Source organism: Mauremys mutica, chromosome 1, assembly GCF_020497125.1.
Source record: "Mauremys mutica isolate MM-2020 ecotype Southern chromosome 1, ASM2049712v1, whole genome shotgun sequence".
In the NCBI taxonomy this organism is placed as follows: Eukaryota; Metazoa; Chordata; order Testudines; family Geoemydidae; genus Mauremys; species Mauremys mutica.
The window spans coordinates 92,478,367-92,496,020 of NC_059072.1; the positions used below are offsets into that span (position 1 = coordinate 92,478,367).

General features: G+C 47.2%; 1 long non-coding RNA gene across 3 annotated transcripts in view; it reads left to right on the forward strand.

Annotated features, from left to right (window-relative positions):
- LOC123346923 overlaps positions 1–17,654 on the forward strand; it is a 36,129-nt gene that overhangs the window by 6,606 nt on the left and 11,869 nt on the right. For 2 of the 3 annotated variants that reach the window (XR_006573020.1, XR_006573022.1), the window contains exons 1-2: positions 8,668–8,797; positions 17,014–17,165. This is a non-coding gene — a long non-coding RNA (uncharacterized LOC123346923). Of the gene's footprint in view, positions 1–8,667; positions 8,798–17,013; positions 17,166–17,654 lie in introns of those variants that run through there. The other variant, XR_006573021.1, reaches the window with a different exon arrangement.

Here is a 17,654-nt window from a genome sequence, read left to right on the forward strand (position 1 = left end):
ATAGGGATTGAACAATAATCCTCCAGGGACAATTCAAGAAAGGTCTCATTTAGGTCCTCGAAAAGCCTCCGCAGGAGGTTCCTGGGGAGAGGTGCCTTGTTGGGTGCTCCGTGGAAGCACACTCTTCCGCGCCAGGACATCCTTATGTACATGGGAATCATTGCCTCCACAAGCATGGCCGCATATGGTCCTGGTCTCTGCAGGGCTTCCCTTAGCATCCGCTCTTTGTGACTCCGAGGGACCCGCCTCAGGGTGATCTCGTTCATGAAATGCTGCATCTAATTAGGGCAATTAGTGTATTGTTACTGTTGTGAATGGTTGACTTTTACTTTGCATAACAATGACCCTCGCTTAACAGCCACGTGTTGTAGGCCACATAGGAAAAGCATACATTGATCTTTCCCGTGCACTGGCGGGAGTGGCTGGAAAAGGGTCAGAGTATATGATTTCCAGATTGCCTTTAGCGGGAGGGCACAGCTATCCATTAACTGATAAGCAGAATGTACTGTAAGGCCCCCTGCTGTAAGGCTTACCAGGACTGTCTGCTAGACGGATTCAGCTGTCTCTCCCCACTTGTCCGCTCTCCTGTGCAATGCCGCAGCCAATGAGAGTGTATTCCGAAATCTCGAACTTGTCCTGAGATCTCGTGAGACTTGTTGCCCTGTATGGTCTTGTTCAGAGAAACTGACTAGACTGTGTTCACTGTTCGCAAACATGTATCTGTTCAAGGAAATCACTTACTTTTCCCATCACACAGCTTCGGCTCTTTCCCGGACTGCCCCGGCATCCCCCTCGCAGAGGCTGGCGCAGATTAGGCGGCGAAAGAAAAAGACTAGGGACGAGATGTTCGCGGAACTGATGGCCTGCTCCAGAGCCGAGGCAGCAGAGCAGAGACAGTGGAGGGAGACCCTATGTCAACAGCATCGCACACACATCGAACGGGAGGATAGGTGGCGGCAGGAAGACCAGCAGGCGACTCAAACGCTGCTTGGGCTAATGAGGGAGCAAACGGACACGCTCCGGCGCCTTGTTGATGTTCTGCAGGACCGCAGGCAGGAGGACAGAGCCCCCCTGCAGTGTATCTGCAACCGCCCTCCCCCGCCAAGAAGTCCTGCCCCCCCCTCACCCAAAAGTACAAGACGGAGGGGCGGTAGGGGCCGTGAGAACTGTCACTGCACCACTGCATAGCGCTAATGTACCACACACCTCTCACGCTATAAATTTGTAGAAGTGCTTCCCTTACAGGCTCACCCAGTCCCAAATCCAAGTTTCATCCCCCCACTGTGTATTAGATTATTAAAAGCTGTTTGCTGTTATTCACTGTTTCGGTCACGTCTTTCGTGTCAGAGGATTTTTTTGTGTAGGGGGGGGAGGGGATTTATAATTGCACGGTATAGCCTACATTACCAGGGTACAGACTTGGGGGCATGATCAACTGCAGGGCACACACACACTGCAGTCAGTAGGCACCAGGGTCACTCTGTGTGGTGTATGCTGCCCCGGGTCATTCTGTGATGTGTATGCTTGTCCAGGGTCCTAGCGCCTGCCACCCCCTTAATGTTAAGGCACGCTGCCCTTACCATGCACTTCCACCGTAGCAACGAGCCTCTCCGCTGCCCTGAGCCCCAACAAGAGCCCTCATCCACGGACAGATACTCACCCTTCCCCCACACCCCTCACCCCTTCCTACGCCCAAACCCGCAGCCCACTGCCATCATCCAAACCCCTATCCAAAGAAGGCACCACTCGCCCCTTCCTGCAAACCCACCCCTTCCTGCAAACCCTCCCCTTCATGCACAACCACTTGCAACCGTCCCCCACCCCAGAGACCTATGTAGGAGCAGGAGGATGTCATTCCTCTATGGAACAAGCGGTCTGTACATCAGTGCACACCGTGCCCAGCACAGTATGCGTCCATGTTTCAACACCTGAACAGAAATGCAAAGTAAAACAAAGATTTATTAATAATGAGCGTTACAATTAATTTGCTTTAAAACGTGCTTTGGAAGTGGGGGAAACTTGGAGAACGGGGTATGTAACCGCAGATCGAAATCGACACATACAGACACAGGCCCAGGGTCAGTTTCTCTTGAAAGCAAGTGGAGAGTCATAGGTTACCCTGCTCTCCGAGGAAACTTGCTTTCAAAGCCTCCCGGATACACAGCGCTTCCCGCTGGGATATTCTCTCGGCACGGGTGTCTGGCTGAGCGTAAACTGCAGCCAGGCGATTTGCCTCAACCTCCCATCCGGACAAAAAGGTCTCGCCCTTGCTCTCACAGAGATTGTGTAGCACACAGCAAGCAGCAATAACTACGGGGATATTCTTTTCGCTGATGTCCGAGCGAGTCAGTAAGCTCTGCCATCTCCCCTTGAGACGTCCGAAAGCACACTCCACCACCATTCTGCACTTGCTCAGCCGGTAGTTGAAGAGTTCCTTCTCTCTGTCCAAGGCGCCTGTATAGGGCTTCATGAGCCAGGGCATTAGCGGGTAGGCTGGGTCCCCGAGGATCACTGTAGGCATCTGCACATCCCCAACCGTTATTTTGTGGTCCGGGAAGAAAGTACCTGCCTGGAGGCGTCTAAACAGACCAGAGTTCCTGAACACACGCGCGTCATGAACCTTGCCCGCCCACCCAACGAAGATGTTGGTAAAACGTCCCCTATGGTCTACCAGTGCTTGCAGCACCATTGAAAAGTAGCCCTTTCGGTTAATGTACTCGCTGGCCTGGTGGGCTGGTGCCAGGATAGGGATGTGAGTCCCATCTATAGCCCCACCACAGTTTGGGAATCCCATCGCGGCGAAGCCATCTATGATGTCCTGGACGTTTCCGAGAGTCACTACCTTTGAGAGAAGTTGCTCAACGATTGCGTGGGCTACTTCAATCACAGCAACCCCCATGGTAGATTTGCCCACGCCAAAGTGGTTCGCTACTGACCGGTAGCTGTCTGGCGTTGCAAGTTTCCAGAGGGCTATGGCCACTCGCTTCTGCACACTCAGGGCTGCTCGCATCCGGGTGTCCTGGCGCTTCAGGGCAGGGGACAGCAAGTCACAGAGTTCAAGGAAAGTGCCCTTACGCATCCTGAAGTTTCGCAGCCACTGTGATTCATCCCAGACCTGCAGCACTATGCGGTCCCACCAGTCCGTGCTTGTTTCCCGGGCCCAGAATCGCCGTTCCATACCATGAACTTGACCCATTGCCACCATGATCTCCACGGCACGGCGTACCCTGCTTTGTGAGAGGTCTGCGCCACTCTGTGAATTCCTGTCCTCACCGCGCTGCCGGAGCCTCCTCGCCCGATTTCTCAGCAGCTGACTGTGGAAGAGGTGGATGATAAGGTGCGAGGAGTTGACAACGGCCATAAGTGCAGCAATGATCGCAGCGGGCTCCATGCTCGCAGTGCTGTGGCGTACGCACTGTAACTGACAAGAGAAGGGCGCGAACAGATTTCCCGCCGGAGCTTTCAGGGAGGGAGGGCGTGATTGACGGTTCAATGACAACAGTTACCCAAAAGCACCCTCGACACATTTTTCCCCCAGGAGGCATTGGGAGCTCTACCCAGCATTCCAATGGGCAGCGGGGACTGCGGGAACTGTGGGATAGCTTCCCACAGTGCACCGCTTCCAAAGTCGACGCCAGCCCCGTTACTGTGGACTCAGAAATTCGAATTAGTGTATTTACTGTGGATACACAAATTCGACTTCATAAGGTCGAATCCACAAATTCGACTTAAGTAGATTTGAAATAGTCTTGTAGTGTAGAGAAGGCCTGAGATTCTATGATTCTATGATTCATTATTTGGTGGCAATTCGGCAGCCAGTTCTTCCCTCTGAGAGGGACTGAGGGACCTGCCACCGAAGACCCGGATGTGCCGTCCCCTTCCATGGGCCACCCCAAGCACCAGCTTGCTGTGCTGATGCCTGGAGCCAGCCCTGCTCTTTTCCTGTGCCTTTATACCTCCTGTGTTAATGGGCCAATTTGCTCATTAGTCCTCCCCCAACTCATTCTAATACACTAATTGGGCCTTGTCAGATCTATCTGGGAGAGGCAGGGTGGATTAATCTGTGTTGAAGTGACCAGAGTGCTGGCTCAGCTGTTTCCCAGCACTCTGCCATAGCTGGGTATTACCTTACTAGTAATTATTCATGAACTATCTCTTCTTGTTAAGAAGAAATCAGTTTGACACCACTGGCATAGGTTATTAGGTGGCTTTCCCTCTTCAGAAAGAGTGTGTTTACAATCACCAAGTCCAGTGCCAGAAAAGTCTGTAAGACTATTTCCACCTTGACGTTTCTGGGCAATGCCATGCCCTCTGTGGACTGCTTCGTACCCATTCTTCACAGTTCCAACATGTGCATTTAGATCTGCTCCTCTCTCATTGGATGATGTTTCCAATAAGGCACAATAACTCATCTTAAAAACTCCTGACCTTTTGATTCTATCCTAGCTGTGGTGCATGCCCACTTATATGGCTATTTACCTATCCCCGGTTCAGTTCAACATATTAGTTGGTTTGACCTTCTGGAAACCTCAGTCATATGCCTGTGCATGGTATAATTCAGCATAACTCCAACACCATTATAAGAGGTTGAACTCTCTGAATAGTAGATTTTGTGACCCTCCACTAGTATCTTGGCTTACACCTTTTCCATGTAGTCCTTTGTACACGTGCCACTTTTACTATTCTCTTTAAGACCTCAAATACCTCCAAGTCTCTTCCAGTCACCGTTCCCGTGTTTCAACTTGCATATCTCAGCTCTCGCCGCTTACCAACTTGCTTCTTTAATTTTAACGGCCATTGCCCAGTTACAATATTCAGACAAGACTGGTGTAAGTCTCTTGCAGGGAACACCCTAGCCATTTGACATGAACATCATGTGACATTGATATCAGTTCACATGAGCATATCTATTGGACAAGCTTTTTGGGTCCTCAGTCCAAGCCGGCATCCTTGGTTTGAAATGGGTGTTTCCCTCCTCCTAGATCCCTGTTGAGGCTACCAAGCCTCACCTGCCCTGGCAAAACTTATTTTAAGGCAGTGTTTATTTGCTTTCCTATACTTATCATAGGATCTATGTGGCATTTGAGAGCGGTAGTGACACCACCAGCTATCCCACCGTGCCCTGCTAAGAGATGCCACCAGTTGCTCTGCAGCTGTTTACTGGAAAATTGCAGCTGTTCTGCCTCTGCAGGATGTTCCCCTATCCACCAGCCAGGGACATACATGCCTGATGGGAGTTGGTTGCCCTGTCACAGGAAATAAAAAAATTGGAAGGGTGATAGTAGTATATTCACATGTGGGTTTGTATTTGAAAGCCTTGTGATACACATGGCTTTTCAAGAGGCATTGAACAGAAGAAAATCATAGAATCGTAGGACTGGAAGGGACCTCGAGAGGTTATCTAGTCCAGTCCCTTGCACTCATGGCAGGACTAAGTATTTCCAGTCCATCCCAGACAGGCGTTTGTTTAACTTGCTCTTAAATCTCCAATGATAAAGATTCCACAACTTCCCTAGGCAATTTATTCCAATGCTTAACTACCTTGACAGTTAGGAAGTTTTTCCTAATGGCCACCCTAAACTGTCTTTGCTGCAATTTAAGCCCATTGCTTCTTGTCCTAGCCTCAGAGGTTAAGGAGAACATTTTTTCTCCCTCCTCTTTGTAACAACCTTTTATGTACTTGAAAACGGTTATCACGTCCCTTCTCAGTCTTCTCTTCTCCAGACTAAACAAACTTTTTTTTTTCAACCTTCCCTCATAGGTCATGTTTTGTAGACCTTTGATCATTTTTGTTCCTGTTCTCTGGACTTTCTCCAGTTTGTCCACATCTTTCCTGAAATGTGGTACCCAGAACTGGACACAGTACTCCAGCGGAGGCCTAATCAGCGTGGAGTAGAGCAGAAGAATTACTTCTCATGTCTTGCTTACAGTACTGCTAATACATCCCAGAATTGTTTGCCTTTTTTTTTTTTTTTGCAGTGTTACACTGTTAACTCATATTTAGCTTGTGCTCCACTATGACCCCCAGATCCCTTTCCACAGTATTCTTTCCTAGGCAGTCTTCCCCATTTTGTATGTGTGCAACCAGGGGCAGCTCCAGGCCGCAGCACGTCAAGCACGTGCTTGGGGCGGCAAGCCGTGGGGGGCGCTCTGCTGGCGCCGCAAAGGTGGCAGGCAGGCTGCCCTCGGTGGCTTGCCTGCGGAGGGTCCGCTGGTCCCGCGGCTTCGGTGGATCTCCCGCCTGGTCCGCTGAAGCCGCGGGACCAGCGGACCCTCCGCAGGCAAGCCACCAGAGGCAGCCTGCCTGCCATGCTTGGGGAGGCAAAATCCCTAGAGCCGCCCCTGTGTGCAACTGATTGTTCCTTCCTAAGTGAAGTACTTTGCATTTGTTCTTATTGAATTTCATCCTATTTACTTCAGACCATTTCTCCAGTTTGTCCAGATCATTTTGAATTTTAATTCTATCTTCCAAAGCACTGGCAACCCCTCCCAGCTTGGTATTGTCTGCGAACTTTTTAGAAGTGTACTCTCTCTGTAATTACCTAAATCATTGATGAAGATATGGAACAGAACTGGACCCAGAACTGATCCCTGTGGGACCCCACTTGATATGCCCTTCCAACTTGACTGTGAACCACTGATAACTACTCTGGGAATGGTTTTCCAACCAGTTATGCACCCATCTTATAGTAGTTCCATCTAGGTTGTATTTCTCTAGCTTGTTTGTGAGACAGTCATGCGAGGTAGTATCAAAAGCCTTACTAAAGTTAAGATATACCTTATCTACTGCTATTCACTATCTATAATGCATAGTTTAGCTCAGTGGCATAGAAGTTACTGCAGATTTACACCAAATTACAAAACAATTTGGCCCACATGTATTAAACAGAACTATAATTTATTCATATATAAAGTGATATTTTATATACATAAAATTATACCATGTATTTCAAATATACACACATTCCCCCTTCTAGGCTTGGTATGAACCCACAGCAAATCTCTTATGTTAATGCTAAGTTACAATATTTAATTAATAACCATCAGTCAGCCTTTTTGCATTTTAATGGAGATTGACTGGCCAAGAGTTCCTAAAATCTTTAGCTCTAGTCAGGGTATTACCCAGGAACTACCCTGCAGCAAGGTTTAGAGGAGGGGGTGGTTTGTTTGTTTTTGTGTTTATTTGCTTTGCTTTTGTAAGTTGAAAATGTAAATGACGCATAGGCCTGCATATTTTTAAATAGAAATGTAATTTCAGTTGGTCTGCATGGGCTATTTATTAAGAATTTAGTGCCTCTTATGTTAGCTTGTCAATGAATCATTTTTCAATACTATATTTTTTGCATGTTTTTGTACTCTGTAGGTGTCTTTACATGAATTTGAGAGGGAGTTTGTGGGGTTTTTTATACCCTTTTCCTGCTTCCTCAGTATGTGAGTGTTGTGGGAGCTCTAAGAGGTGTGGGGGTGGGGTGGGAAGACAAAGGCACTTAGGCTCCTAAATGCTAGACTTTGGCACCTAACTCTGGGGATTAGGCACAAGTCCCAGTTTTGGCCCCACTGAGATTCATAAAATTCCCATGGGCAGCCGGCAGAGAAGTAAATTATTGTGAGACAGGAGGCAGAATTGGGGAAGACTCAGCTGGTGGCTCCTACCCTACACCAGGCTCAGCTGCTAGTCCTGCAGAGTCCCATTACCATTGCACCCAGAACCCCCTCAACAAGCCCCTGTGCATCCAGATCCCCGCCATACACCTGGATCCCTCACTGAGCTGCCTGCACCCAGATTGCCACACACAGAACTCTCTCTCAACCCACATCTGGATCCCCCCACACTAAGCCCCTGCACACTTGGATCCTGCCTTGCTGAGCCTGCCTGCCTACACCTGGCATGGAGGGGCAGGGCCCTGAGGTGTTTCTAGGGCAGGCCTGGTCCTTCTGCTGTCATGGTAGGGTGCAACCTCACCACTGAGTCAGTATCCCAGGTGGGGAGAGCTACACAGTGATCTCCCACATCCGTGCAGCCAGTGGCTTGTGCTCCCCAATGCCGTGCCAGAGCCTCCACATTTGACATAAAATTTGCAGAATTTAATATTTTGTGCAAAATATTTTGAATCTTTTGGTGCAGAATGCCCTCAGGAGTAATCTTCAAGATGCACCAAAGCAAGAGAGCCATTTTCAGAAAAAAGATGAGAGAAAGAATAAATGCAAGTTTATAACCTCCCAACAACTTCCCATTCTTTCCCTCGGCTGACCTCAACAAGTTTCCCTCATTCAGCGTTTGTTTTAAGGCAGCTTGTTGGTGTCTCCCCCAGCACCAAAAGGGACTATGCAAATGAGGTTTTGCTCAGACTCTTCCAAAGTTGCTTCTATAGCACATTTTCCAAGATAAATCTTTAAGACAGATAGTTTATCTAAGAATAAAGTCTTGTGAAAACATTGAAGTTATAGAAAAAATAAATATTTTGAAATCCAGGAAATTCAAAGCTAAGAGTAAGTGTGATGGGTGCCTCAGGGCCTAATCCACCCCTGCTGGAGGCCTTGTGGCCCTGCCACCCCCAAAAAGGCCAGTAGAGAGGTCCTCCAAGCTGCCTAGAGCGGCTGTGTGGGATGCAACCAATCAGGGCCCAGCAGGCTAGTATAAGAAGAGCTGCAAGGCCTGCCAGAGCAGTTCCCTGTTAGAGCTGGAGGAGTGTGGATAGAGCTGCTGTACCTTGGCTGACAGAATACTGCCAGAAGCCAGGGAGATTGAGAAGGAGTCCTGAACTGGTTGTAGTGATTGTCAGGACAACGCCCTGAGGTAAGGGTGAAGAGGGTGATAAAGGGACACAGCAAACAGCTGCTATCAATAGGGTCCCTGGGCTGGGACCTGGAGTAGTGGGTGGGAAGACCCTAAGAGGGTGAAAATTGTGTCACTAGGGAGGGAGCCCTGGGGCACTGCTCGATCCTGGAGCAGGGACAACTTGTGGGAGACATTATAGGAGGCACTAAGAGAGACCCTTGGTGGACTTGAACCCTAGAAGGGGTTCTGCTTTGCTTTCATCACAGAGGCCTGGTCTACACTAGGCGTTTAAATCGGTTTTAGGAGCGTAAAACCGATTTAACGCCAAAACCGTCCACACTAGGAGGCACCTTATATCGATTTTAATGGCTCTTTAAACCGGTTTCTGTACTCCTCCCTAACGAGAGGAGTAACGCTAGTATCGGTATTAACATATCGGATTAGGGTTAGTGTGGACGCTGATCGACGGTATTGGCCTCCGGGAGCTATCCCACAGTGCACCAGTGACCGCTCTGGACCGCAATCTGAACTCGGATGCAGTGGTCAGGTAAACAGGAAAAGCCCCGCGAACTTTTGAATATTTCCTGTTTGCCCAGCGTGGAGCTCCGATCAGCACGGGTGGCGATGCAGTCCGAAATCAAAATAAAAAAAAGAGCTCCCGCATGGACATGCGGATGTGATCGCTGTAAGGGCAGGCAAATCCGTTCTATCCGTTCTATCAGCGCTCCGTTACAGAAGATGAAATTCAGAATCCTTTTTTTAAAAATCTCCAGACAGACGCCATAGCAGGGACTCAGCGCACTGGCAGCGTGACAAGCGTAACGGAAAGCCAAAGAATCAAATGGATGCGCATGGACTGGAGGACTGAAGCTATCCCCACAGTTCCTGCAGCCTCCTAAAATTATTTGCATTCTTGGCTGAGCTCCAAATGCTTCTAGGGTCAAAACACAGTGCCGGGGGTCAGGGCATAGCTTGACAATCTACTCACCCACCCCCCACCCACCCCAGAAGCGAAAGGGTAAAAACAATCCTCTGACTCTTTTACATGTCACCCTATCTTTTACTGAATGCTGCAGATAGACGCGATAGTGCAGCAACTCAACACCAACATCCATTGCTCCCCCCCCCGCCATGGGCGGCTGATGGTACAAAAGGATGGAAATCTATCTTCATCATCAGCATAAGCTGATCGTGCAAAAGATGGAAATCCATCCTCATCATCAGCCTCAGCTGATGGTACAAAAGGACTGGTAACCGTCCTCGTCATCAGCCTATTTGGCCCTAATTTTTTCTGGTGGATGGATGGTGCAATATGGCTGGTAACCGATCCTCATCATAGCAACAGGGGGCTGAGCTCCATCAGCCCCCACCCTTCATGTGTAAAAGAAAAAGATTCAGTTGCCCCTGGACTAGCAGTGGGATGCTGGGCTTCTCTCCTACACACTGCTTAAATGTCCTGTCTGGACTATCATAGCAGCTGGAGGCTGCCTTCCACTCATTTCTCACTAACAAGTCAGTGTGTCTTATTCCTGCATTCTTTATTAATTCATCCACACAAGTGGGGGGACAATGCTACGGTAGCCAAGAAAGGCTGGGGGAAGAACGGAATCAACAGGTGGGGTTGTTACAGGAGCACCCCCTTGTGAATAGCATACAGATAATAATTTCTGCGGGCTCTGACACAGAGCAGGTGGTTCTCCAGCACACTTGCCTATATTAGGCAGCACTGATTCTATTTTTAGATACCAAAAAGGAGGGATTGACTCAGGGAGTTCATTCCCAATTTTTGCTTTTGCGCCCCTGGCTGATCGGCCAGGGGCACTTATGACAGCAGCCAATGGTACAAAACGATGGAAGGTACAATATGGCTAGTAACCACTCTTGGCTTTTGCGCCCCATGGCTGATTGACCAGGGGCACTAACAGCAAATGGTACAAAAGGACTGGTAGCCATGATCATCCCTCAGTTCCAATTTATGGAAGGGTTTGGATGGTGCAATATGGCTAGTAAACCATCTCTGCTGTCATGCAAAAGCAAAAAGCATGCTTCTGTGTAGCGCTGCTGAATCGCCTGTGTGAGCTGGCATCTAGTACACATACGGTGAGAGTCACAAACGGCAAAAAAAGCTCATGATTGCCCATGCTATGGCATCTGCCAGGGCAATCCAGGGGAAAAAGGCGCGAAATGCTTGTCTGCCGTTGCTTTCCCAGACGAAGGAGTGACTGACGACATTTACCCAGAACCACCCGCGACAATGATTTTTGCCCCATCAGGCACTGGGATCTCAACCCGGAAGTTCCAAGGGGCGGGGGAGGCTGCGGGAACTATGGGATAGCTAGGGAATAGCTACCCACAGTGCAACGCTCCAGAAATCGACGCTAGCCTCGGACCATGGACGCACACCACCGATTTAATGTGTTTAGTGTGGCCGCGCGCACTCGATTTTATAAAATCTGTTTTACAAAACCGGTTTATGCAAATTCGGAATAGTCCCGTAGTGTAGACGTACCCAGACTGTGTGAGACTCGGCTGGAGGGCTGAGTCACTAAAGACACACCACAGAGTGTGCAGGCACACCCACTTGGTTAAAGGGGGAGGGGTGTGCCATGTTACAATAAACTGGTTGGTTTTTTTTAAGATTAAAAGTCTGAAATTCATTGGTGTTACAAACAACCTGCTCTCTGAACTCAGTCTCAGCTGCCATATTATATATTGTTTAACCTTCAGTCTCAGGATATAAATATCTTGTTAGGTGGCTTCTGTGTATTTTCAGGCAAGGATAAAAGGTACACAATTTATTTATGGACTAACATGTGAGCCCTATCAAACTGAGTGAAGGCGGTATTGCGACTAAATACAGCCACTATATGCTTTGGAGGGAGGATGAGGTAGATTATTCTTTATAGACCAGGCAGCCTAGAAATCTGAGACAATGTTGGTTTTGGAGTAGGAGTTGGATAACAAGATATGTCAGGGCTTCTTTTTGCCAATGTACAGGAGAAAGCTGTGGAAGAGTGCTTGAGTTTTTGTTGGTGGTCCCTATGTGATTGTTGGAGAGCAGTCCACAAATTATAATATATACAGTGTAGTAGATGAGTTTGTAGTCCTTATCAAACATATAGAAACTGTATTTTGACAATACAGTAGGTGGGCTAAAGGGGTTTTTCCACATAAAAGATGAACATTGCTATGTCAGTGTCACATGTAACTTTAGCGCCCTCGTAGCCAAGATGGAGTCTGCTCTGCAGGCAGCTCTGGCCAAGAGACAGCGCGTGCAGGAATGCAGCAGGAGAAATCCCTTCCACCGCAGGGGCACCTGTTCCAAACCCCCCAGAGTGAACACACACACCCACAGGAAAAGTACAATGGACATAACAAAGGGAGATATTTATTTACAGAGGGCTGGGAGGAGAAAAACAACAAGGAGAAATATAGGGGGAGCAGTAAAACAGGGCTGCATTCAAACCAAGGCCCCACGGACCCAGTGGTAGCACAGTCTGAAAGGGCAGACACTAAGCAATGTGTCTGCGCACAGAGTTCAGGAGGCCTGAGCAAAGTTCCAGTCCGGTGGTGAGTCTTTGGTGCTCCTGGTCGTCTTCGGCGCCAGTGAACTCTCCCCAGCAAACCCCTCCAGTGCCCTCTTCTGCCGCTCTCTGCAAAGCCACACAGAGCGACCACCTCCCCACTTAACTATCTAACAGCCTCCCTCCTTATTCCCAGTGCAGTCACAAGCCCCAGTACTCACAGCCCCAGGCAGCTCCGGGCAGCCGTGATACTGGGTCCAGCTCCGGCCTGTCCTTCTCGGGTGATTCCCCCCGGCACAGGACTCCTCCTGGCTCCTGTCCTGGGCTGTCCCCGATCGGGCCTGTCCTGCTCAGGCCTCCGGCAGGTTCTCTCTGCTTCCTTCTCCAGGGCCAGCCATGCTGCTTCTCCTCTCTCTCCCTCCAGCTCCAGCCCTGCCCCCTGGAGTTTCCCTCCTTTTTCTTACTCTTCCCCTCCCCCTTGGGAAAAAGATTTAAAGGGGCCATGCTCTCTAGACCCCAAAGGGGTTACACACAGTTAAAGGCATCACCTTAAAGCTCACCGGACTCGCATTATTACCTCTTGTTGCTATAAATAATTCCTAAGGTTACAATAACTAAAATATTACAGAGACTAAAAAACTATTTTTGTTTCTTAATTCTGTGCATTTGACAGCACTTCCGGTAGAGTCAGTTTCCCCTATTGCTTGTATTGATCCTTCACACAGCAACAGCAAAAAGAAAAACATGTTTTGTAATAGAATGTTTGTTTGTAAACCCACACAAACAGCAGTGGTACTCAGAGACACATGCAGTATCTAAGACTAATTTAAACTTTTTTTTTTAAATTGAGTGTCCCTTAAGTTTATTGTGGCTTCAGTAAGTCTACAGACAAAGGTTGCAGTCCCTGAACCTATCTGGTAAGGAACTAGTGCCAGATTTGTAAAGGTATTTAGGCACAGTTAGCCACAAATACCTTTAAAAATTCACCCCTTACTGCCCAACCAACTCACAGAGCTAAGTTATTGTTAGAAGTAAAAATTCTGAGAAGCTCTGGTTCTCAAGGGCCCTGGTCCTACAAACATGTACATGTGTGCTTCACTTTACTACCTGAGTAATCCCATTGATTTCATGCAACTCTGTGGTAGTAAAATTAAGTACATACATGTTTGCTGGATTGGGGCCTAAAACAAATGTGGACTTATCTGTCATTCCAAAAAGATAGCTAGATAAAGTAAAATAGCAGGTTGACTTTTAGAAAAAACACAGCCTCTATTTGCTTTCCATCCCCTACCTCTGGCTGTCTGTCCTTAGAAGACCATAAGCTTTGTGGGGCAGGGAGAGACTGACCTCTCGAATGTCTGGAAAATGCTTAGCACACTTTAGGAGCTATCACAATCTAATAAAATATTAATAAAATAATCCATAGATTAGATTTGATAGCAGGATTATGCTAGTAAACAGCTCAATCTTAATGATGTCCTATAATTCTATCACTGTAGAAACTTTCATAATTATGAATCTAGGAGTAAATCAGGTCAAACTACTTCCTCAGAGGAATAAACATATGGACTGAATTACATGGGAAAGCAACTGAAGTGAGATACCTCTTGGTTTCTGGAGAACACCAGGATTATGAAGTCAGGTAAAACCTCACACACGGGGTTAAGAATAACCAAAAGAGAACATATTTGGGTCTCTCTATTGCTAAAAATGCCTATGCTTTATTTAATTTACCTAAGTTTACACACATGGCACCAATCTGGCCAAGTCCCACTAAATATTCTATCCCTATGCCAAAACAACTAGTTACACTATTAGAAAGCAATCCGGAACTACAAAGTATACAATGTCAAAAGAATTCATGTATCCATTTTCACAAAACACAATGAAAGGTTACACAATAAAACAACTCAAGTCTATTTACCCAGCTATCCCACTGTGTCTCAGTTTCTAACTGTACAGTGGGGATAATAATACTAAACATGTGTTGTAGAGTAATTTATTATTAGTAATTCTGATTGTAATATGTGAAATAATTGGATGAAAGGTGGTATAACATGAGTGGAATGAGAATCTGTTTAGGGAAATGAAGAAGTGGTAACAGAACAGGCGTATGGAGCCTTGCACTGATATCACTGCTTTAAGTTGGCCTGAGATTGGCAGTAACTAAAAGCTGTTACTGTGCAAGCTATTTTGTGGCCTGTGGAAAAATGACGACATCCCCTTACTACTATAAAAGTGTCTACATTATAATTGGCACTAATTATCAGTCATCTTTCAAGACTCAACAGAAAGGCAAAGGACTGAATGGACAAAGAATGAATTAGCCGCTTTCTGGTAACTTGCTTTTATGGTGCTCCTGCTAAAGCTCTCTGGATATATAGGGGACAGTCTCTGAAGCTGGCAGGCCAGCATCTTTTATTAACTAAATTCACTTTGAAAGGAAAATAAATATTTCCAGCACCATTAGCAAATATAGTGTTATCCAAGGCAACACGCCACCTCAGGGCATCTGTGACAATTCTGTAATCACTTAATACAGCTCCTTAATCCCCAGGGCAAGGATCAATCCCTCCTATGGGGAAACTTGCAGTACAGGGCTCAGGAGGAGGCTGGCCTCCATGGAAAAGGCTAGAGGCCTGCACCCAAGCAAACATGGATTCTGAGGGACCTGTGGAAGTCTAGGGATATGTACCTGGAGGCTCTGTACTGCCTCAGCTGATCTGGCTCCCACGGCTCCCTGGTAAACTGAATAAGTGGTGCCATTCCACTGGGACACTTCGTGCCCATAGCTGCATTATCTTTTCTGGGAAACTCCATGTGGCTGGCATGAGTATGATGCATGTCCTGGCTCAGTCAGCTCCTCCTGCTCCAAGCCCACTACTCTACACCACCTTCCCATGCATACCTCTGACCCATGAGGTCGTCTGGAAGAGAAATTTCCCCCTTCCATATAGGAATGAGGAGACCCATACATGGAAGATTCCCTCTGTGCACAGATCTGGGGAGAGAGGAGATGATTTCTGGCTCGAACTAGAAAGTAATGCCAGTGTCCAATTATTTCTGGAGGGCAAGAGACAATGGAGTAGAGAATTCTGCTGAATGGACTATCCAAGTTAAAACCCAGTAGCACTTTGATATGAGTCAAGTTCTATTAAACACATAAGAATAACCATCCAAAAACTAGTTCTTGAATCCAGATTTATTATATTTTTATATAAAACGCTTGGATTTTTGGCAACAAATAAAATACTTCCAGTGCTGTGCCCCAGAAACACAATCTTGCTTAGTCATAGTATTTTCAATATCTCCAAACAGAGTTTTGTTGCTAAATGTGTATGGCTCAGCAGTTTACCAGAATTTTTTCCTCCCTGGAACACATGTTTTTGCTTAAAGGGAGTTCTCCAAAATATTTGATTTCATTAGCAAATGCAACAACATATCCTCACAAACATATGTTATCGCCTGGTAAGAGTGAATAGCAAAAGGGAACTGGCCACTCTGTTTAGTAAGGAGTGAGAGGTAGGTTGTGTATAGGAAATGCAGTCCGTTTCGACATCTCCTGAATATAACAAATTACCCTTTAAATACTGCTAGAGTACCTCTCCCTGTCTCTTTTCATGTTTTAATTCAGACTGATTAAAGTATGAACTGGGAGTTGTTACTCAGACCTACATTCTCTTCACAGCTCTGTATCTGACTTGCTTTATAACCTTAGCAAATCAATTCACCTCTGTGGCTCAGTTTTCCACCTGTAAAATGGAGACAACACTTCCCCACCTTCATAAAGCACTTTGAGATCAACAAATGAAAGTGCCAGATCTTGGTATTCTACTACTTATGAATAGTCACCAACAGGACCAAATTCATACCTGATGTAACTCCATTGATTTCAGTGGAGTTACACACCAGAAATTAATTCAACCCACTATTTTAGAGCAGTGGCTCTCAAACTTTCCATACTACTGTATCCCTTTCAGGAGTCTGATTTGTCTTTTGTACCCCCAAGATCCACTTCACTTAAGCTACTTGCTTACAAAATCAGACAAGTGTCACAGCCACACTATTACTGAAAAATTGCTGACTTCCAAATTTCTACCCTATAATTATAAAATAAATCATTGGAATATAAATATTGTACTTGCATTTCGGTGTATATTATATAGAGCAGTATAAAAAAGTAATTGTATGAAATTTTAGTTTGTACTGACTAGTGCTTTTTATGTAGCCTATTGTAAAACTAGGCAACTATCTAAAGAGTTGTGTTCCAGGGGGTACATCAGGCACCAATTTCCTCCAGGCCCTGGGGGTGTTAAACCCCCTACTCTACCCCCACCCTGCCTCTTCCCATCCAGTTCTGTCCCCTCCCCGAATACACCCTGTCCCTGCTCCTCTCCCTCCCAACACCTCCTGCATGCCACAGAACAGCTGATTGTGGTGGGCGGTAGGCACTGGAAGTATCACAGGACTAGAAGTTGCAACATGAAGGGTATGTCTCACATGGTAATAGCTCAACCCAGCTCAGAATCAATCACCTGTAAGACCCTCCTGCCTCCAAATTATTGGAAGGATGGCTTATCTCTGGGGAAATGAAACTGAAGAAAGTACAACAAAACTCAGTGGTTGAACTTGGAACTGTGGGCATTGAGCCTGGACCCAATTACCCATATTTGTAAGGGGTAACTAACAATGGTGTTACTCTACTTGCAGATGGACCTCTGGACATGGACCGGCTGTGTGACTGCAACGTCCGATCCCAGACTGCTTACTACCTAGATAATGGTCAGCAAGAGGCATACAGAATCTGGATTAACTACAGCTACGGAGCACCTTGGATGGAGATCAAGCAAGCTCTTTTGATGGTATGTTGCCTCTCAATGCATGTGTAACAAGGTGAAGACTCACCAATGTGGCACCTCCTGCTGGTCATCCAAGGAATTAGCGTTTCCAGCCCTGGAGCACCCTCTGCAGGCCGGTGTCCCGCTTGCCACTGGTCCTGAGTCCCTCCTGGACCCCAGTGCCCCTTTCAGGCCAGGGTGCTGCCCCCTGGCAGTACCCCCACAGATCTGGGTCTCCACTCCCCAGGGAACCCCACCCCTCTATCTCCACCTCACCTCAGTCTTTGGCTACTGCCAGTCACAGTCTAGCCCCCGCTCACTGGGTCAGACTGCAGTCTATACCACTCATGATTGGCAAGGGGGGGTTTGGATCTGCTGCTTTTACATATCCTGCTGAGCTGCTTCTCTGCAACCCCAGTACCCCTCCTGGCCTTTACCAAGGCCTGCAGCCTGAGGGTTCTCCACCTGGAGCTCCCCAGCCCTGCTCCACTCTAGGTACCCTACTGAGCTCCC